Source organism: Podarcis liolepis, assembly GCF_965112155.1.
Source record: "Podarcis liolepis genome assembly, chromosome: 10".
NCBI classification, from domain to species: domain Eukaryota; kingdom Metazoa; phylum Chordata; class Lepidosauria; order Squamata; family Lacertidae; genus Podarcis; species Podarcis liolepis.
In genome coordinates, this window is record NC_139562.1 from 13945577 (window position 1) to 13968917 (window position 23341).

At 46.7% G+C, this 23341-nt stretch overlaps 1 protein-coding gene across 6 annotated transcripts in view; it reads right to left on the minus strand.

Annotated features, from left to right (window-relative positions):
* The window catches only part of SOX5 (SRY-box transcription factor 5), a 766948-nt gene extending 747609 nt beyond the window's left edge, over positions 1-19339 (minus strand). For 4 of the 6 annotated variants that reach the window (XM_083461132.1, XM_083461137.1, XM_083461148.1 and 1 more), the window contains exon 1: positions 18671-19339. The gene's annotated coding sequence lies outside the window, so the exon portion shown is untranslated. The remainder of the gene's footprint in view (positions 1-18670) is intronic. The other 2 variants (XM_083461136.1, XM_083461142.1) reach the window with 2 other exon arrangements.
* Positions 19340-23341: the final 4002 nt, after the last annotated feature.

Below are 23341 nucleotides of genomic sequence, written 5' to 3' on the forward strand. Positions count from 1 at the left end.
GCAACGGGGTAAGCTCTCGTTGCTCGGTCCTTGCTCCTGCCAACCTAGCAGTTCAAAAGCATGTCAAAGTGCAAGTAGATAAATAGGTACCGTTCCAGCGGGAAGGTAAACTGCGTTTCCGTGCACTGCTCTGGTTCGCCAGAAGCGGCATAGTCATGCTGGCCGCATGACCCGGAAGCTGTACACCGGCTCCCTCGGCCAATAAAGCGAGATGAGCGCCGCAACCCCAGAGTCGGCCACGACTGGACCTAATGGTCAGGGGTCCCTTTACCTTTACCTTTTAATACAGTGGTACCTCGGGTTACATACGCTTCAGGTTACATATGCTTCAGGTTACAGACTATGCTAATCCAGAAATAGTGCTTCAGGTTAAGAACTTTGCTTCAAGATGAGAACAGAAATCGTTCTCTGGCGGCACAGCGACAGCAGGAGGCCCCATTAGCTAAAGTGGTGCTTCAAGTTAAGAACAGTTTCAGGTTAAGAACAGACCTCTGGAACGAATTAAGTACTTAACCCAAGGTACCCCTGTAGCTCTCCGCACCCCTGACAAACTACAGTTCCTAGAATTCTTTGGCGGAAGCCACAGCTGTTAAAAGCAGTATGATACCGTTTTAAATGCATAATGCAGTTGGGCATCATTGTGCTCCCAGGGTACCCTGAGGGTATTTTAGCCATGTTGGTTTTATGAAGACACCCCTGGATGGATCTTGTTATGGTTGACAGGATTTGGCTGCTCCCTCAGACAGAAAGAAATGCGAAGCCTGCCCAGAAAGGATTTAGCATTGCAATGCGCTTATTGCGAAATCCAGCAGTTAAGAAAGGCTTGTACATCTGAGATAAACATTTCATGATAAGCAGCATTCTTGGAGAGTGAACTATGTCATTGACTGTTCCACAGATAATTCTCAAGCCAAGACTGGCCTGAGCATATCTGTCATATCAGGAGAAAGTAGCACATACTTGTGTGTGTTGCCTCCTTGGCGTTGGAAAGAGAGAGAGAGAGAGAGAGAGAGAGAGAGAGAGAGAGAGAGAGAGATGAGATCTCGAAGGTGTCGATACAGACACACACACACACTTTAATCTGCTCTAGGATTGCAAAATGAGTCTGCAGAGTTGTTGTTTAAATAATCCCCAAATCACCATGATGTATGATTTGCAAGTCATCAGCACTAGAAAGGCGTAGTCTGGTATATTTTCTAAAGAGAATGCAAATAAGATGGTTTGGACTTCCGGCCCCCAAGCCCCAGAGGAGCAAGTCTGGCTCTAGCCCTGCCCACATAGCTGCATACCATAACTATATCCTCTTGTTGTTGTTGTTTAGTTGTTTAGTTGTGTCCGACTCTTCGTGACCCCATGGACCAGAGCACGCCAGGCACTCCTGTCTTCCACTGCCTCCCGCAGTTTGGTCAAACTCATGCTGGTAGCTTCAAGAACACTGTCCAACCATCTCGCCCTCTGTCGGCCCCTTCTCCTTGTGCCCTCCATCTTTCCCAACATCAGGGTCTTTTCCAGTGCAGCTCAGCCCTAATACCTACCTACATATCTCTAGATACCAGTGTGGCATTCGCACAGGGGCCCCAGGTCATTCCACAGACTATTGACCCTGCACTATGGCTTATCCCTTCCACTGCTACCAACCAGGTTTCCCCGGTAATATATTCAGACTCAGTCAGCTTGAAATTTATTAACAAAGATTCCAGTTTATTGTGAACGCAAAGAAGTTTTAAATACTTTGAAATGCTGTAATCCGATTCACTCTCCTCTGTCTCTAACTCACTCTGACTCCTATGCCTCCCACCCACAAGAAACCCACCAAACTAACTGCCCAAACCCCTGTGTTGAGCCTTAAACACAGTTTCTTATTGGTCAGCCTATTAACCCTTTCTCTCTGTCCCCCAGTACAACATCTCCATAATGAGTGGGCAAACGCCACAACCGGTTTGCAATGTTTTCTTTGGGACAAGCAGTAGTTTATCACTATGTCTCCATTTTGCAGACAGGAAACTGAGGCCGAGAGGAGCTCGCTCTGTAAAGCCTTGGGCTAGAGAGATGACTGGACCCCAGGCTTCCAGCCCTGGTCTCTTGCGACTTAGATAGGGATGGGCGCAATCCGTTTGCCTACACACAAAATCTTCCAAATTCTTTTGACCAGTGGCTCGCAAAACTGTGTTGCGGCCAAGACAGATTAATTAAGCTGGGCTCCATCTGCACACCGAGTACACCTGAGCTCCCATGAAGATGGCAAAGAGCCAGAGAAGACGGATAAAGGCATCTGTCATTTTTGGCTTGATATCCACAACAGCATTTAACAACTTACTTGTTATTTTTCCAGGTATAAAAGTCTTTGTATTTATGAGATTCCCCAAACGGGGATTATTTCCCCCTATGTAACTCTGTGTGGTGTTTGTGTATATATCTATGTAAAGAAGTGATGAGGAATTTGTGACCCTCCAGGTGTTACTGAACTACAGATCCCATCATCCCTGACCATTGGTTATGCTGGCTGGGGCTGATGGGATTTGTAGTCCAACTGCATCTGGAGGGCCACATGTTCCCCAGGCCTGGTGTAAATGAAAGGGATATTGCTGTTCAAGTAGCAGACCTGTGTGTACATACAGTGGTACCTCGGTTTTCAAACGTAATCCATTCCGGAAGACCGTTTGACTTCCGAAATGTTCGAAAACCAAGGCGCAAAGGGTGGTCAGTCAGTTCAATAGAGAAAATTATATAACACAGCAGATACACACAGCAGAAGCCGTTCGACTTCCGAGGCATGTTCGAAAACGGAAGCATTTACTTCCAGGCTTTTGGCGTTCGATAAACGAAACATTCGGCTTCCAAGATGCTAGAAAACCGAAGTACCACTGTTTCATGATTCTGTGGGATCACGGGGGGAAATTGAGGGTGTGTTCCTGGGTGTAATTTTCTGCTTCCAAAGAATTCTAACCTTTTTCTTTTTAATGCAAATGTTTAGACCTTATAGCTGCAAAGAGAATATCAGAAGCTGGAAGAATGACTCAATAATTATATTGATTATACCTTGCTTTCTTCCCTGACAGAGACCCAAGGCAAGTTTACAGACAAAACAAGAACAGTTAAAAACATAGAAAAAAATCTTATATATGTATATTCCATTAAAAACATACAAACAGCATAACACAAGCCCCCTCATTAAAAGCAGTCAGTTCCCAAAAGCCTTTTGGAATAAAGTTTTCAACTATCAACTGAAGGACAAGGAGAAAGTCACTTCTCAAATCTTCTCCTGCCAAGTAATGTGTACATAAATGCATATACCAGGGCAATGTGTGCACAAAAAGCACATGCTGGTGAAAACAGCACAGAAAAAGGTGTTACATTTGTGGAAATCGCTTTGCAAAAATGTGTATATTAGGCAAAATTGCATACAAACATGTGTATATTAGGATAAATTCACACTAAAACGCTGGTGAATTTTTACAAGCAGCTTAAAAAATAATAATCCACAGACAGAGAAATACCCATCCCATATTTTACATAAAGGTTGTGTCTTTCATGTGGAAAATGTACTCAGAATGCATAGAGTTGGACAGGACATTGTGCAACAGAATGAGATGCTATGCAATGGGATGGAAGAAAACCTATGATCAATTGCCAACAAGACCAAAACCGGATGAAATCAGCTGCTCAGGCCATCCCTCAGCTTTTTATGGCTTGGAACTAATAACCATTATCATCTGCTAATTTCTGCCAGCCAAACGACTGTCCAAGGGGATATCTCAGGGCTGATTCAGATTTGGCAAGCTTACAGGCCTGCACACACACACACACACACACACACACCCCTCAGGGTATTTCGTGATGTATTCCCCCTCTTCACCCTTTATGACTCCTACCTGCAGGAATGTGGCAACACCTTTGCCACTACAAAGCACAAAGCAGCTCTTAAGATGTGGTAACTTTACATAGGAAAACTCCTTCAAACAAAAGAAATCCTGGCCGATAAGAGGGAGAGGCAGGGAGAGGGAGAGAAAGTCCTAATAAATCACAGACATTTGTAGTACTGCACAAGTGCATTCTCACTTAGTTCAAGAGAAAACAAATGGTTTCATACGCTGGCATCGTATGTAACATTACCACCGTGAAAGGAGAGGTATTTATTGCACCAGTCTATTCGAACAGCATTGTCACAGAAGGTGCTTTCCTAACAGGCACAGATGGTCATTGCCTTCTACAGCCTCAAAGTTGGTGTCTGAGACCAACCGGAGGGGGTGGGAAACCTTTGAAGGTCAAGGGCCACTTTCCATTCTGGAAAACCTTCTGGGGGGCCACATGTAACTGGTGGTCAGAGCCAGTAAGAAGGGGGAGATAGTTGGCTAGATTCTACACAAACTTCCACACCCCTCTCTTTCCTCCATCCTGGGCAAGCTCTGTTATATATTAATATATATCATTTTAGTTTATTGCCTGCCTTTCACCCTAAGGTCCCAGAGCAGGTTATAACAATTCAAAACACAACATCGAAACCAGTTTTGAAATAACATCCACTAATAAGTTTCAGTGATTGCTTGCATTGCACTTCGCTTTCAAATCTTTCTGCATTATCCCTCTTAAAGGCCGTTTTCTAAAAATGTGTCATTTCTCTGCTCATATCCAAAGGTATCATTCAGTTAAAACAGTAAGGCTTCCATCAGCAGATCAGGGAGGTTGCCAATTTTTGGTGTTAAAGGGGCAGGTGTGTCCCAGGCTGCCATGCACAGACACTCAGCTGATCAGCAATCCAAATCTGCAAAGAAAACGTCTTTGCAAAATGCCATGGAGTTAGCAGTTGACAATGGAACAGAAACCCAGGACGCATCCTGTCTTCCTCCTGCCCCTTTAAGACAGAAGTGCTCTGCAGAAACCGGCAAGTGAAGCTGTTTAGGGCATGGAACTAAGCCAAACCACCTCTTCCTTGTGGCAGGTCAAACTGCTGGTAAGAGGACAGCTACCCAGCCAGTTCGAAAACTGTGAACCCTAACCCTAAAGCCACGTGAAGATTTCCTTCGTTCAGAAAGTAGCACAGTGTTTTTCCCTTAAAAACATTTGCACCATAGGGTAATGCGCGGTTGCCTTTTCCATCAATAATTTAGAAGCAACTTTAACAAAAGTAGGCCAACAAGGAAAAGGTGTTAACTTTCAAATTTGAGCACGTATAAATATATACAGTTCTGGGCTGTGTTGATAAAGTGATTGCTCTGCATTTGATTTGTCCTCTTCCAGGGTGCATTTTCCCAGAGATGGTTTTCCTTCATCTGCCCAGCAAAGCCTAGAAGGGCGGGTCTTCTTTCTAGAAATATGCAGACTCTTTCCCCAAAATATATATTGGTGGAATTTAAATGGCATCCCTGTAGCTTCCCTTGAGATTTTTTTGCAGCTGATTTTCACTTGAACAAAATCTTCCATATTCCCCCTCCAAGTTAGCTTCAGATAAGGATGTAAAAAGAGCCCTGTAGCAGGATCAGGTCCATCTAACCCAAGATCTGGTTCTCACAGTGATCAACCAGATACATATGGGGATCCACAGGCAGGACCCGAGTGCAAAAGTTTTGATTCCCGGCAGCTGATATTGAAACTGATACTGTGCGTACTATGTGGCTAGCATGACTCGTAGCAAAGTCATCCTCCACGAATTTGTCTGATTGTTGATTAAAATCAATGTAACAAATAGAAACAAACCACTGGCAGACCCAGAATCTAGCAGCCTTTCTCAACCTGTGGGTCCCCAGATGTTGTTGAACTACAACTCCCATCACCCCTAGCTAGCAAGGCCAGAACCCAGGGATGATGGGAGTTGTAGTCCAACAACATCTGGGGACCGACAGGTTGAAAACCACTGAGGGATCTGGAACAGGATTCCTTCACTGGCAACCACGTCATGGGTCGATTTAATTGTGACTGTCACTGTGGATCATTTTGTAGCCATTTCCCTCTGGCCCGATCCACACAACTGCCTCAAGGGAAAGGAGGAAGGCTGTTGTTCACCATTCTTGAACACGGACAACCACAGGTCTGAGAGTCCCCCAAACCTGGAGTGGAGTTCAAATTCCACCTCCTGATTTATGTCAGTATTTGGTGAATTAATGGCTGCCAGATTCTTCTTTTAACTGTCTCCTGTGTCCTTAGCAACACGCAGAAAAATAGCTGGCAATCTTGTTTTGGCATGCAAATAAGAAATAAGGGAAGTTTCTCCCTTCTATTTTTCTATGCATCACAGACTACTTCAAAAGATGCAAAAGCAAGATCAGTTATGAAAATAAAACAAGGGTAATCCTAGATATGTTTTCTATTTTAGTATATAGTATTTCAACCATGGAAGATGTGGTGGTGACCTCCAATTTATTTATTTATTTATTTAATTTTAGTTACTTACTTACTTGCTTCCTGGTAGGTAGCCATGTTGGTTTGAAGCAGTCGAAATAAAAAATTAAAAAACTAGTCCAGTAGCACCTCAGAGACCAACTAAGTTTGTTCTACGTATACCTAGAACAAACTTAGTTTATCTCTGAGGTGCTACTGGACTAGTTTTTTAATTAGTTATTTATTCAGTTAGTTTTTACATGAAAGTGCCTCAAAGTGGCTTGAGAACCAAAAAAGTTGAAATGGAATATAAGAAGAAGAAGAATATAATTGGAACCTAAAATGCTCATCCATAAAATATATATTAAAAGGAGCGCTCCAGCCCAGTCCAAGGTGAGCATAAAAAGAGGCCACAGACATAGTCAATCACCTTCCAAATTAAGGGCCAAATGGTGTGTTTTAAAACAACAACAAAGTTTTAGGACATCCCCTTTGAAAGTGCAGGAGGATAAAGCTATCAGTGGTTACCTGTGCAGTGAGCCAGTGTGGTTTGGTGTTTAGAGTATCGGATGAGGACCAATGAGAATATGGTTTAAATTCTCACTCAGCAATAGAGTTCACTGGGTGACCTTGGGCCACTAATAACAGCAAGAGGGGGATATTGCCCTTGTGGCCTGCTTATAGGTTGTTGTTGTTTTAATGGGTGATGAGAGTTGCTAGGGGAGGTTAAGCAATACTTTTTAACCCACAATAAAACTAGAATGGCCATTCTTGCAGGGAAAACCACTGTAGCTATCCTTCCGAAATTTGGCTGGGTTCGTGCCTTCCAAAAGAGCAACAGTGCTAGCAAATTTCATCAAATTCTGTCCAAAAATAAAAAGTTAAAGTTACCAACCACTTTGCCTGGAATTTTGCAGGCTTTATTTAGTGTGTTTGTGTGTGTTTTCTATCCACTTCTGTCAAAGGGGGGGGGGGAGATGTTACAGCGGTACCTCAGGTTACATACGCTTCAGGTTACAGACTCTGCTAACCCAGAAATAGTGCTTCAGGTTAAGAACTTTGCTTCAGGATGAGAACAGAAATCGTGCTCCGGGGGCACGGCGGCAGCGGGAGGCCCCATTAGTGGTGCTTCAGGTTAAGAACGGACCTCCAGAACGAATTAAGTACTTAACCCGAGGTACCACTGTATTTTATTTTCCAATTGTGTGTGTGTGGATTTAAATGGACCCAGAGCTAAATCAGGCAGTCCACAAGGTGTCTGAGGCAGGCTGTTTCCTGAAGCATCAAACTGGGGTCCACATTGAATTCCCACAATCCCTTTCCTCCTTTCTGCTGCCTTCCTTACTTCTTCCTGTTAAGGGTAAAAATGGTCACCTTTTTTATTACTTAGTTATCAATGGCCATTTGACTTTTGAACTGACCTCTACAGCTGTCTCTTTTAGAGCAGTTTTTGTGTGTGCAATGATTACAAAATGATCATGTTTAGAGCAAAACATAGATGTTTGGGTGGGGGACTAGGAAGTGGGAAACCTGAATCAATCTGCACATCCTTGAAGCAGACTTCAAATCTCAACAGTCGTGATAACATCTCTATGAAGACATGCATCAGAAACCTTCATTCTCCTTTTACACAGAGTCAACAACAACACGAAAAGAAAGAAAAAACCTGGCAAGATCTCACTGTCAGATTATGCATAAATATGCAGTTTCCCTAAGGTGTGATCTTATACTTTTCACACATTATTGTTTCATGCCGAGCCAAAACACTAATCTTTCCACAGTTCCAAAATAGCTTGCCCCCCTCCTATTATAGCACTGCCATAGAAGCAATACAGTTAAGTTAGCATGCAGGGCTTATTGGAAATAACCTTGAATAAGCAACTGGTAAGGGAGAGGCAAGGGACGCAGGTGGAGCTGTGGTCTAAACCACAGAGCCTAGGACTTGCCGGTCGGAAGGTTGGCGGTTCGAATCCCCCCGACGGGGTGAGCTCCCGTTGCTCAGTCCCAGCTCCTGCCCACCTAGCAGTTTGAAAGGACGTCAAAGTGCAAGTAGATAAATAGGTACCACTCTGGCAGGAAGGTAAACGGCATTTCCGTGTGCTGCTCTGGTTCGCCAGAAGTGGCTTAGTCATGCTGGCCACATGACCCGGAAGCTGTACGCTGGCTCCCTCGGCCAATAAAGTGAGATGAGCGCCGCAACCCGAGAGTCAGTCATGACTGGACCTAATGGTCAGGGGTCCCTTTACCTTTACTTTACGGTATATACCACTTAATCGACAACAATGAAAACTCCTCAAAGTGGTTCACATCAAATGACAACAAGGACTGATTCAGGAAGAATGCCCTCGGGAAGAGCCTGACAGCAGGATCTGGACAGCACCCTCATGTGCTGTTCCAGTGTTTTTTGTGGAACACAAAGATGAGGAGCAATTGCTAGATCATGGGTAGGCAAACCGGATCCAGCCCAATCGCCTTCTAAATCTGGCCCGCGGATGGCCCGGGAATCAGCGTGTTTTTACATGAGTAGAATGTGCCCTTTTATTTAAATTGCACCTCTGGATTATTTGTAGGGCATAGGAATTCATTCATTTATTTATTTTTTCAAAATATAGTCCGGTCCCCCACAAGGTCTGAGGGACTGTGGTCTGAGGGACTGCTGAAAAAGTTTGCTGACCCCTGTGCTAGATCATTAAACCAAGTGATGAGGATCAGTCACTGCCCTACTCCTAACCCCAAACCTTTGAAAGGAGCTGCCATACCTAAAGCTGTGAAACTTTGGCTCTATGTGTTGGAAACTTGGAACATCTTGGCAGCGGAGTATTCTCAGCTTCCGCTTCCTGCGGGCTGCTTTGGTAATGCGTGTACCTGAAGGCTGATTTGGTGGTGTGCTGAATGGAGTTCCCAGAGTAGATTCAGAGGAAATTACTCACACTTACGGCCCCACTGAAATGAAATTCGTCATGACTAATTTGCCCCCAATTAATTCATAGAACCGTAGAGCTGGAAGGGAACTTGGATGTGTCATATAGCCCAACCCCTACTCAGTGAAGGACCAGCAACAGACGAGGTGACTACGCTGCTGTTGCTACAGCATCCCTGATGGACAACTCTCCACCCACTGCCTGCATAGGAGAGCCCATGACTTGGGCTGGGTGATATCTGGTTTTCAACATTGTGATATATCACCATCTCAACATCGTGATACACCAATATTTCACAAGGTCTGAAATAAGGATGGAGCTATATAGAGGTTTTGGGTGACTTCATGGTTTTTCCCCGCACTGTGATTTTTGCATAGCGCGCACACATCATGATTTTTGATATATTGCCAGGTCAAAAATTATGAAACTGATATCACAATATGGATTTCAAGCCAGTTTTGGACAATACAGTGGTACCTCTGGATGCAAACGGGATCTGTTCCAGAGCCCCGTTCGCATCCTGAGCAGAATGCAAACCACGTCTGTGCATGTGCAATTCACCACTTCTGCGCATGTGCGTGACATCATTTTGAGCGTCTGCACATGCGTGAGCGGCAAAACCTAGAAGTAACCCATTCAGTTACTTCCAGGTCACCGCAGAACGCAACCTGAAAACGCTCAACCTGAAGCATATTTAACCCGAGGTATGACTATATATTGATATATCACCCAGCCCCACTCATGACTTCCATGAGGCAGCCCAGTCCACTGCCAAACTACCATTAGGAAGTTTCTCCTAACATTTAACCTCAATACAGTCCTCTGTAATTTCCACTTATTGCTTCCAGGTCCACCTTCTGAAGCCTCAAAGAACAAATCTGCTTCACTACAACATCAGTGGGAATTGAAGCATAACTAAATTCCTCTGGATTCAGCAGCTTACATTTACCTGTTGACAAACCCACATGGGTATCCTCCACTCCTGTCACCCTTCCTAACTCAGCCTCTTGGAAGGAACTGTGCAGGCTCCAACAGATGGGATAATGGCTGCAACACAGGTGAACATGCATGGATCTAGATATGTAGCAAACCTGTGGCCCTCCGGGTATTTTTGGACTCTAACTCTCATGAGCCCCAGTCAGTATAGCCCAGGGGAAATGAGAGCTGAAGTCCAGTGTCCCGCACTGGCTGGATGCAGAGGAGCAGTGGGAGGCACCAGATAAGGAACAACCAAGGGAAAAAGGCTCAGAGTCAGGGGATTGGTGGTGGGATGATGATGAGGGGTCAGAGGAAGAAGAAGGAGCAGACTTGGAGGAGGAGGTGTTGGAAGCTGAAGAGGCAACAGGGTTTCATGAGCAGGAAGAGGCTGTGGCAGAGAGAAGTACAGAAGCAGAGGCAGAAGCAGAGGCTGGAGAGGAGGGGAGGCAGAGGTGAGTCAGGCTGCTGAAGAATCCAGGATGTCTCCCCCTCCTGCTGTGACCAGCTCCCCCCACCCCCGGTCTCCCAGAACCAGAAGAGGTATGAAAAAGGCAGAGCAAAGACAGACAAGGCATCAGAGTCTCAGATTGCTTGGGAAGGTCCCAAGGGAGGAGGAGATCTACCAGGAAGAGTTGCTGTGCTCTCTAGGCCTCAGCTGCCTTGTTTCTTTGAATAAAGGGTTAACTTCACTGATGCCATGTGAGTTATTGCTGACACATGCCCTGACATCCATCTGGAGGGCTACAGGTTCATCCTCTCTGATATAGATATAGATACAAATATAGATATAGACATAGACAAATGAATCCACTGGCCATGATTTATTTTTTTTCAGATTGAAGCTTGTTATTTTCCATCTGAAAGTACAATAGCAAAGAATGGCTTCATCTATATCTCCTATTAGGAGATGGCTTGCTGATGGGGTCAGTTAGCCGACAATTGTCAGGACCAGTGGGTGCATCAAATAAAACTCTAAAAGGGACTGCTGCGTCTGTGACGCATCCCAGTAGGCAGCAGTGCTCTGGGGCACTCAAGTTCGATTTCCCAGCCTCACTGGAGGTAGGTTTAGGAGCAATAAGAGAGTTCTGTATTTGATACACGGAGCCAAAGTGGCATTCTTACAGTCTCAGGCCTCCTGCACAGATGGAAAAAGCAGCGGGGGATTAGTAAGGAAGAAAGTAATTGTCCTTGAGTTCCTGAAAATCGCCAATATTAATGGATTCCATTGTGGATTACCTGTGGGCTTCCATCTACAGTTTGAGACCAATATAAAAATAGAAGGAAACGGGGAGAGGCAGAAGGGGAAATGCTGTCATAAATGTTAGAGAAGGACCTCTTCAGACTGTCAAAAGGCATATGCTGTCGGCAGGCTGAGAGAAATCTAAGTGCACCTGTGCTCTTGGAGAGAGGCATTTCAGAACAAAGACATGGGTAGGCTTTCGACCAGCAGAGAACAGAGAGGGAGTGGGGTCAGTGGGGGGAATAAAGTTCTGACCTTGGACAAAAGAGCTGGGGTTCTGGACCTGCTGAGGATGCGTCACAACCCAGGGTGTCTGGTGCTGAGTCGCCATCCTTTCCTGGAGCAGTGAATTCTGCCTGTTCCATATCCTAACACCTCCACCAGTAGGATTAACCTGTGGGAACCTTCCAGTTCAGCTTGACATCCTGTCTGGACATTGTTGTGATGTGTGTATTCCTGCCCCACAGCAAAGTTTGTCTCGCCGGGAAGCAAGGCAAGTTGGAATACGATGGGCAACCTGTGGCTCAGGACACTAGAAATGAATGTTTATTATTACGGCCAAACAGCCAGCATACTAGGCTTACTTTCAAACATATAGCAGAGAGGACTAAAATGAAAAATAGAGGAAAGGTGGCACAGACAGGCAGGCAGACAGACAAACAAAGGGTGCTCCTTTTGTCTCCAGCCCCACAGCCTCTTTGTCCCAGTTTGCCAACTGCAAGTAAGTGGCACCCAGCAGATTATTCCTCCCCAAGCCATGAGACCCTTAGCAGAAGGTTCCTGACCCCTGAACTAAATGTGACAGAAAGGATCTTCACAAATGCCCCTCCGTTTGCTCACTGACTGCACCTGATGCTCCATGTTGGTGTGCACCCTGCTTCTGCCTCCTGACTGCCACATTTGGGTTTGCTGATCGGAAGGTCAGCGGTTCAAATCCCTATGATGGAGTGAGCTCCCGTTGCTCTGTCCCAGCTCCTGCCAACCTAGCAGTTCGAAAGCACACCAGTGCAAGTAGATAAACAGGTACCACTGTAGCAGGAAGGTAAACGGCATTTCCATAAGTCCTGGCTTCTGTCACGGTGTTCTGTTGCGCCAGAAGCAGTTTAGTCCTGCTGGCCACATGACCCAGAAATCTGTCTGCAGACAAATGCCGGCTCCCTCAGCCTGAAAGCGAGATGAGCGCCGCAACCCCATAGTTGCCTTTGAGTAGACTTCACTGTCCAGAGGACCTTTATCTTTACCTTTTACCTTTGCCTCCTGACTGCCACACTGCCATTGAAAGATCTGGATGGGGAGCCTAAGGGCTTGCAGCTGAAATATGTGGAGGCTCAAAGGTCCTCACCTATATATATAGGCTAATGAACTTACATTTTGTTGAAAACAAAAAGAAAGGAAAAACATATTGTAGCAGCATGAGGCCTGGCTACTCAGTCCTTGCTCAGACAAAAAAATTCCCCAGAAATTTTAAAATGGCTATTTTCTTCAAGAGACCCGGAAGAAGTAGGATTTGATGCAATTGTTCATACGCTGGAGAAAGTAAAAGATTGTCACAAAGATTATGCACATAATGTAAAAAATAAAATAAAAAAATCTAATCTACCAACCCTTAAGAGCGTTGCAACATTCCACAACAAAAGAAGGGTAGCTGAAGCCAGTGTTTTCAGCATAATGCTGAAATTGCTATTTTCTCCCCATTGCTTCTAAGTGTTGTGACTTTTCGCTGGTAGATCTTAAAACTCCAGAGCACATCAGCAGCGAAGAGTGAAAATTATGTTCACAGTACGTGGTGGTATCATTATTAGTACTCCTAACATTCTGTCACACTCTGGTATGATGGAACCAGAGTGGGGCTGTGCAGATATGAGCTGGCAGTAATTTGAGTTGTAATTTGAGAAGCAGTTTGGAGGAAGGGAGGGGATTTCCTCCAGACGCCGGAGTCATGAATGATGGGGAGGGGCTGTAGCTCAGTGGCAGAGCACCTGCTTTGCATGCAGAAGGTGCCAGGTTCAATCCCCGGCCTCACCAGGTAAGGAGACTCAAGCACCTGCCTAAAACCCCAGAAAGCTGCTGCTAGTTTATGTAGGTCAGTGGTTCTCAAGCTTTTTTCTCTGGGCCACACTTTCAGAATAAAAACTTGCTTATGGCAGTCTTTTATTGATATGAAGTACACTGGAAAACATAAAAAACCTAAGATCATGGCCACTGGGCCCATCACCTCCTGGCAAATAGAAGGGGAAGAAATGGAGGCAGTGAGAGATTTTACTTTCTTGGGCTCCATGATCACTGCAGATGGTGACAGCAGTCACAAAATTAAAAGACGCTTGCTTCTTGGGAGAAAAGCAATGACAAACCTAGACAGCATCTTAAAAAGCAGAGGCATCACCTTGCCGACAAAGGTCCGTATAGTTAAAGCTATGGTTTTCCCAGTAGTGATGTATGGAAGTGAGAGCTGGACCATAAAGAAGGCTGATCGCTGAAGAATTGATGCTTTTGAATTATGGTGCTGGAGGAGACTCCTGTGAGTCCTATGGACTGCAAGAAGAGCAAACCTATCCATTCTGAAGGAAATCAGCCCTGAGTGCTCACTGGAAGGACAGATCCTGAAGCTGAGGCTCCAAGACTTTGGCTACCTCATAAGAAGAGAAGACTCCCTGGAAAAGACCCTGATGTTGGGAAAGATTGAGGACACAAGGAGAATGGGACGACAGAGGACGAAATGTTTGGACAGAATTATAGAAGCTACCAAGATGAGTTTGACCAAACTGCGGGAGGAAGTGGAAGACAGGAGTGCCTGGCGTGCTCTGGTCCATGGGATCACGAAGAGTCGGACACGACTAAACAACAACAACAACACTGGAAAACAAAAAGAAACAACTCCTAGTAGATGTGATGATACACTGGGCTAAAGTTTTTGGATATAATATTCAATTAGAATCATGGGAAAGGTTATGGAAGGATGGTATTAATTTTACAGCATGCAGTGCACTTAAAGAAAATGTTATGAAAATGCTCTATAGATGGTATTTAACACTAGCTAAACTTGCTCAGAGCGGCTAACATCAAATATATAACATATTACCATAAAATCAAGTAATCAATTAAAATACATCCTAAAATCAAATCAGAATCAAAGTGAAATCTAATCAGATGGCAACCCGCAAATTAGGGATGGGGACCTTAAATGCTCACCAGGCCTAACTGCTTATACTGATCTTATATGAGCCTGTGAGAAAAGTTTTTTTTTTGGGGGGGGGGGGCTACTTTCATACAAGTTCTTATAAGGAGAGAGCAGGAGTCAGACTGTGCCTTGGCCAAAGGCCTGGTGGAACAGCTCCATCTTGCAGGCCCTGTGGAAAGATGTCAAGTCCCGCAGGGCCCCAGTCTCTCGTGACAAGCGTTCCACCAGATTGGGGCCACGGCCGAAAAAGCCCTGGCTCTGGTCAAGGCCAGCCTAAACTCCCTGTGGCCCGGGATCTCCAAGATGTTTTTATTTGAAGACCGTAAGGTCCTCCAAGGGACATACCAGGGGAGGCGATCCCGTAGGTACGAGGGTCCTAGGCCATATAGGGCTTTAAAGGTTAAAACCAGCACCTTAAACCTGATCCTGTACTCCACCAGGAGCCAGTCCAGCTGGTATAGCACTGTACAAATGTGATCCTGCGGCAAGGAAGTAAGTGGTGAGTACAGCACAATAAAGTACAGCACAACTCTGTAACCCTGTTGGGATCCTCGCAGTATGCTACAAGCCATTTTGCGCGAACGTAATATAAATAACTAGGGAAGCGGGTAGTGCTGTGGGTAAAACCTCAGTGCCTAGGACTTGCTGATCGTAAGGTCAGCAGTTCGAATCCCCGCGGCAGGGTGAGCTCCCGTCGTTCAGTCCCAGCGCCTGCCAACCTAGCAGTTCGAAAGCACCCCTAAGTGCAAGTAGATAAATAGGTACCGCTTTATAGCGGGAAGGTAAACGGCATTTCCGTGCGCTGCGCTGGTGCAGGCTCGCCAGAGCAGCTTCGTCACGCTGGCCACGTGACCCGGAAGTGTCTTCGGACAGCGCCGGCTCCCGGCCTCTTAAGCCAGATAAGCACGCAACCCCAGAGTCAGTCACGACTGGCCCATACGGGCAGAGGTACCTTTACCTTTTAATATAAATAACTACACTGTATAAGTGCAGCAAAGCATCTCCTAGACCACACTGGGCAAGTTGAGAAACCACACAGAGCCCTGAAGTGAGTGAACTTGAAACTGTCAACGCCTCTTCACTACTCTAACATCCAGTCCACAGAAGAAGTCAGTCGGTTGTCAAGTCCTGCTCTGCACACTTTGCAGCAGGCATTCGAGGCAGCTTACATTTTGACCAAAAGTGCTAACGAAGGATGCCAGTGCAGTGTCCATTTTCAGATCACGTAGGATTATCAAAACACAGCCAATTAATGATTGCTCTTCTTAACAAACCACTTAGCTGAGATCTTGCCGAATATTACCCTATCAGAAAAAAACCCACAAGCATCTTTTTCTTTCCCTGCAACTGCTGCCAAAATAGTTGCAAACTTATTTTGTCTAATAAGGCATCCCTTCTGCTTTCTTTTGAAAGTGCTTCGTCTACCTTTGCAACGTCTAATTGAACTTCCTAGAGAAGAATCTCAGACACAACCTTGTGATCTTTCTCAGGGAAAGATACGAAAGGGATGAGCATGTCATGCTTGCACAGAGAGAAGCCTAGAGAATTGGTTTAAAATACTTCTCGTTGGCTTTAGTGGGGCTTCAGGCAGAAGCTAAATTTAAATCAGCTGGGGCAAGGAACCTGCGAAACTTTTGCTCTACGGATATTCAAATGTGACAGAGATGCTTTCTGGAGCTCAGCTCAGCTTCAGCGCATTGGCATATGGCATTCCTGCTGGATCTCTCCATGTCCATTGATTTCAGCTGTTTTCAGATCTGGAGAGTTGCCTTCGGGGTGCCTTCCTCGCGGCCAATATTCATAGATACACTGTCTCTAGAACTGGAGTCTCCATTAGGCTGAGATTTACCATCTCTCCGTGAGGCTTGCATTCCAGTTCTTTGAAGCTGCATGTAGCAAACAGTAGCACACTTTCCTTGGGACCCATTTAAAAAGTCAGAAAAAGCAAGGAAACTCTTTTGAGTTCACAGAGGAAACTTGCTACTTTGTCTTTGGACTTGGTCTAAAGTGCTGTGCTACTGTTGCTGTTTTGGATTCCTCTTGCCTCCCCCACCCCACCCCACCAAACTCCTCCTCTAATGACAAACACAGCTGCCTATATCTTCATATCTATGCAAAACTCTTCTCAATTTGGAAAGGGGAGGGAGGGGAGAGATTCTAACTTATCTTCGGAAAGGTGCAAAAATCTGCTAGCGTACAAGTCACACCCTTACAGTTCACAGAAGACATTTTGCAAAATGTGTTTGCTTCCACGTTTCAAACAAAATAAATAAATTGAAATTGAATTGCAGCATTATATGCCTGCAAATATCCCCGGTTGGCTGACAGAAGCTTGTTATTAGGAAGCAATGGCAAATAAATAAATTAATAATCCTGGGAGCGTTTTGGGATGTGGCACTTATTTATGAGCAAGGAGGAGAAAACAGCCCCTCCGCCTTCTGCAGATTCCCACAGTCTTCTTATCCGAAAATCCCAGAGATTGCTATTGGGTCTGCCCTTGGCCAGAGCACAGAGTTGAACAGAAATCCCATGGGGGGAATCTGTCCATGTTGTTCTTGACAAAACAACCTCGGTTATTCTAGGATCCCAGCCGCGTTTGTTAGAATAAAGTCCCTGATGTGAGTGCGCTTCACTCTCTCAAAAGGCAAAGTTCACTGCAGTTGTGTGTCCCCAATGCAAAGCTTAGCTTTGAGAGTTTAAATACTCTGCTTTATTATCATTGCATCCATTGATTTAGGATTACTTTTTCTTTCCTTTCTGACTTTTCTCTCTCCCTTCCTTTTATTGGGGGGGGGGGAAGAGCAAGAGTAACAGCTGCAAAAAGACAGTGTCTCCGAGTCCTTTCTCAGCGAGCCAAAGCGTTTTAAGGAGGAATGAATTTTTTAAAAAATGGAAAAAATAGCAAAACTTGGAAAGAAGAACATTCCTATCTGGAAAGTATGTCAACAATGCCTTTCTACTACTGCTGAGGCTACTATTCTCCGAATGGTGGATCAATACTCTGCAAAGTGCAAGCAGACAAACGCATTGATACGACAATGAAATTTCCCCCCCCCCCCAAATAAAACAAACCCCGCTCCTCATTCTCCCCCCTTAATAAGCTGGTGTGGATACATAGGGAAGTGGGGGGAACAAGCAAAAAACCATCTCCATCCGAAGGGATGCTTTTCCATTCTCCCTCCCCGCACAGGCGTACACAAACAAAGCCGAGGCAATTAAAATAATTTAATGCTTCCTGTCTGAGGGATCCCGGGGGACCAGGAGCCCAGTCCAAGATTCAAGAGAGAGAGCGAGAGATTTTCCCCCCTTCTCACACAGTCGCTCAGCTTTCTAGCAACATACACAGAGACACCCCAACCCCAAACTCTCCCCACGCTGCAGGGAGATCAATAAAGAGGAGGAGCCTTTCTGGACCAGACCAAGAAAACCTTCTCGCTCGCTCTCTCTAACCCAGTATTCTGCTTCCAGCGGAGGACAGCTAGGTTTAGCTCCGAGCAGGGGCCACGAGGATCTGGGTTTGCAGAGAGGCCGGGGAGGCGGGCCAAACCGAGCTGCAAAGTTTTTGAAAGCGCCTCGCCAAGGGTCCCATTGGCGAGGCGCGCATGGCCTCGCTGGTGCATGCATGCATACCTCTTTCTCTCTCTCTCTCCAGCACCGTGGCCAGAGGAGGGTGGGGTGGCATGATCCCGGTGCGTGTCTGCCAGGGTGGGGGAGAAAGGGGGCAGCAACTGAGATCTACACACACGCCAAAAAGAGAGAGACTAAAACGCAGGGCGATATGGGGCTCCAATCTTGCGCGCCACTCCTTCGCTCTCCATCCGCCTCCCTCATCTCCTTGCAGCCAGTTGTAAACACAACACTGAGCACCGTTTGATCCGGAGCGATCCTGGGAAAGTGTTGCGGGGTGGAGGGAGGGATCCCTGCCAAAGTGCAGCTCCCACCAGCACGGCTGGTTCCCCAGCAGATCCCACCCACCCACCCTTCACACGCTCGCGCAGAGAAAGTTCTCCGCGGCTCCGTCTTTTTGCAAAAACCTACCCGGTTTTCCTCTCTCGGGCCTGGGGAGATTCGGCCGTCAGACGCGGAGATGGCGAAGAGCGGCAGAGAGATATACTGGAGGGAAGGAAGGAGGGAGGGAGGGAGAGAGATACCGTCTCTCTCTCTCTCTTTTTCTGTCTGTGCCTTGATCTGCTGGCTTCCCTTTTTCTCAAGGACGAGGTGAAATCCCTTAGCTGGTCATGAGGCGGCTGGAGAGACAAACACCACAAGGCGAGCGCAAATGACAAAAGCGGGTGGGGTGGGGGAAGAGATCCAAGAAGTGGCGGGGGGGGAGAGGGACGCCCGTGCAAAGAAGGAACCCTCCCGGAGAAGCGTGCAGGTTAATTGCGTGCGCGTGTGAATGCGTGCGGGGAGGAGATGCACAGACACGCACGGGCGTTCGCTTGCAAAATAATAATAATAATCTCGCAATAGATGCTGGAAGTTACTTCCAGCCTCCCCTCCCCTCCACGTGATGTGATATTTTGTTGGGGGGAGGGTGGCCGGGACTGGAGATGGTGCCCCCTATAGATGGATGGGGGGGGGAGAGATGAGTCGCCTTTTTGCACATACAAACACCCGGTTGCTGTCTTCCTCTGATCTTTTTCGCTCTTCCCCCCTCTGCCCAACTTCCAGTAGGATCACCTCCACCCTCCAGACCTCCCAGCTGGGGCGAAAGACAGGCCGATGCCGGGGCTGGGGCTGGGGGGGCGGAGCTGGGGTCTCTTCCCCCCCTCCGCCCCGCCCTCCGCCCCGCCCTTCCTGCCAACGTGCTGCGGGGGCGGATTGTAAACAACGGAGCTGGTAATTGACGCGGGGCGAAGCGGCGCGCGGCATGGACGCGGGGGAGGAGAGGGGGGCGCAATTGCTTCAAAGGGTATTCCCCCCTCCCCCTCTTCAATGCAAAAAAGGACCGAGGAAGGAAAAGGAGAGTTAATGGTATTCCTCTTTCTATTCCTTCCCCCCTTCTGTGAGCGTGGAGGGGGTCCCAGAAGGAAGGAACACACACCCCGGCTCTCAGATTTCCAGAATTATTTCAAATATATTATCATGTGGATAATCTGAGACACGTTGCAAAGTGCGCAGGAACTATCCATCTTCAAATATATATATTTCGTAAGATATTAGCCTGCATCGTTTTCCTACAAAAACAAATCCATGCCCCCCTTTTTTGTAGATTTAAAGACTCATCGACAACATGGTGTTCGCGCGCGCGCCGTGCAGCAGGATCCTAAACTTGTCTGTTCAGGCGCAAGTGCCACTGGGAACAGCGGGGCTTACTCCGGAGCAAGTGTGCACGGGATCGCAGCAGCCTCAGAGCGCAACCTGCAGCGCGTCTGCTGAGAAAGAAGCGCTGTTGAATTCAGAGGGACTTATTCCTAAAGCGCTGGACCTACGCTGGGATCCTACGCATATCAGCGAGTCCATCGGGACTTACTCCCGAGTAAACATGCGTAGAGTCCGGCTGGACTTAGAGATACGCCTGTTTTCGTCAACTCGTTGCCTGTTGCTCTCTTCCTCCACCCCCCCCCAAAGTTAGATTGTAAGCACCTCGGGGCAGAGACCTGTCTATTTTGCCTCTCGGTCCGTCTGCAAGGCTCCTTCCTTGTAAGCTGGTGATCTGGGAGCTATCCCCATCGGATCATTTCCCCTGATTGTGCGCTTACTTGGAAGCAAACCTCCACTCAGTTCAATGCGGCTTACTGGCGAGTAAGGAGTTGGTAGGGATTGCACTGAGCAAGCAGCTATCAAATCTCTGAAAAGAAAAACGATGATGGGAATGGGGGGGGGGGACCGAAAACCACGATTGTTGTCGTTTTGGGTTGCTTTTCGGTTCCCTTCACTTTAATGTCCGATGACTTCCAGTTGCGATTTAAGAGCACAGATTCTGTGCTCGCAAAGCATCGCAAAAGTTGCTCAGGGAATTATTGGATTAACCCTTTGCGGGGTGGGTGCAAAGGCAAAGCGAAGACTGAGAGAGAACCAGAGACATCTCCGAGGAGGAGGAGGGAGGCGGTTGAGAGACGCGGCTGCTTTAAAACGAAGCGCGGAGGGGGGCGTCGGAGAAAGAGAAAGTGAGAGAAAGCTGCGTGGTGGGGGTGTGAGGAAAGACATCCGTTTCACAGGCTGCTCCCAAGAAATCGACGCCCTGTCATATCCCTCTGGCTGTCCCAAGGCTGACGGTGGAGAGGAAGGGGGCGGGGCCTGCAAGAGGCTCCTCCCCTCGCCCAGCCTGGGAAGAAGGAAAGTTGCATCATCAGCCACAGAAAGCCCTTCGATAATTCACAGAGCAGAAATGAACTAATCAGAGTGTGCTGGCCTTGAAATGCAAACCGGCAGTTGCCGCTGTCATTTTTTGCAGCGCTTGATTCTTGTGTGTGTGCGCGCATTAGTATTAATAATGAGTTAGTGCATCTCGTGGTTCCAGACCACCTGGCTGGGGGCAGGATTTCTGCATTGCAAGGTGTTGGACTACTGTATATGACCCTCGGGATCCCATCCTGATCAGTGGAACTCTTTGAGAAAGGCACATTTCCAAAGAGAGGGGTATTTATTCGCTTCTCTAGGTGGTTTGTGGAGAGAAGGGGATATTCCGAAAGTTGTTCTGCTGCAACTAGCCCACTTGTTCTACCACCATCATATTGCAATATATATATAAATGTATATGAGGTTTTGAAGGGGGGGAAGTAAAGTGAGGGGGGAATGCACTGGAAAGTATGTGTGAAAAAGAGGCAGTGTAGTATAACCTCTGCACAAAGCGATCAGCTTTGTTTCTCTATGATTTAGAATCATAGAATTTTATCGTGGTTTTAATATTCTGTTGGGAGCCACCCAGAGTAGCTGGGGAAACCCAGCTAGATAGGCGGGGTATAAATAATAAATTATTATTATTATTGGTCACGAGGTTCATGTAGTTGAACCCCCTGCAATGTAGGAGTCTTTTGCCCAAAGAAGGGCTCAAACCCACAACCCTGAGATTAAGAATCTCATGCTCTGTTTAGATCTATATCATCTAATCTCCCCTAAAGCTTTGTGCGAACAAATCTGGATGGCTGATCTGTAAACTGGTAGTCTAGAAGGGACCCTAGCATGGAATTTGCCTTTTTCACAGCTGCCGCACTCTGGGTCAACATATTCCTCGAGATATCTCCAAGGTCTTGCTCCTGGACGGTCACTGCCAGTTCCGGCCCCATGAGCATATATGTGGAACAAGATAAAGTAGTGTGGGGCACTGTAAAAGCGTTGTTGTTGTTGTTGGGGAAATCGGGTAGTGGAAGAATCCTGTTTCATAAGAACATATAAAACGCCCTGCCAGATCAGGCCAGTGGTCTATCTAGACTTGGGTCTCCCAATGGTTTTGGACAACAGTTCCCATCATCCCTGACCATTGGTACTGTTAGCTAGGGATGATGGGTGTTGTAGTCCAAAAACAGGTGGAGACACAAGCCTGGGAAATCCTGATCAGTGCCGGATTTACGTATAAGCTAAACAAGCTATAGTTTAGGGCCCCACTCTCTTGGGGGCCCCAAAAGAAATTAAAGGGGGAAAAACTGGATATACATATCCAAAATATAAGATAAACAAATAAAATAAAACCTACATGCAGCAACAGTGTTTTGTGTTGTGTAGGCTCCTGTGATGTAAGTATTGGGCCCCGCCGGCTAGCCTGCTCCTTAAAATATTCAACACAAAAAACAGCAACAATTTGTTGTTGACAAAGGACAGCTGGACATATAAAGGGCCTCAGTATCGTAAAGGTAAAGGGACCCCTGACCATTAGGTCCAGTCGTGGCCAAATCTGGGGTTGCGGCGCTCATCTCGCTTTATTGGCCGAGGGAGCCGGCGTACAGCTTCCAGGTCATGTGGCGCACCAGAGCAGCACACGGAAATGCCGTTTACATTCCCGCCGGAGCGGTACCTATTAATCTACTTTTATGTGCTTTCAAACTGTTAGGTTGGCAGGAGCAGGGACCGAGCAACGGGAGCTCACCCCGTCACGAGGATTCAAACCGCCGACCTTCTGATCGTCAAGTCCTAGGCTCTGTGGTTTAACCCACAGCGCCACCAGTACCTTAGGGCCTCATCAAACCTAAACCCTGATCCTGATCCAGAGCATTACATTTTCATAGTGGCCATCTAGATGTCTCTAGGAAGACCGCCAGCGCGAAGATGTGATCATACATCCGTCTCCTGCTAATGATCCATGGCAACTGATATTCAGGGACACACAGCCTCTGATGCTGGAACCATCATGGTTAGCAGCTATCCATCACATTATCCTCCTTGAATGTGTCTAATCCCCTTTTAAAGCTGTCCACACTGGTGGCTGTTATACATTGTGGTAGCCAATTCCAGAGGTCACCTATACACAGCATGAATCTCTCTGGGGAAGGAATCCTAACAGAGTGGTGTGTGCAGAGCCCTTAAAGCACATTGCACCTTCCATCCCTGAAAATATAGACCCTTCTTCTGCACTACAGCTAGGAACCTGTGGCCCTCCAGATGTTGTTGGACTCCAGCTCCCATCGGTCATTTCCAGCATGGCCAACGATGTGGGATAATGGGAGCTGGAGTCCTGCAGCAGCATTTGGGCAATTGGCTAGTTTTACTGATGCCCCAAAAGGAGGGAAGAGGAATTGTGCCAAGGGGACAAGTACACAATCTTAAGAG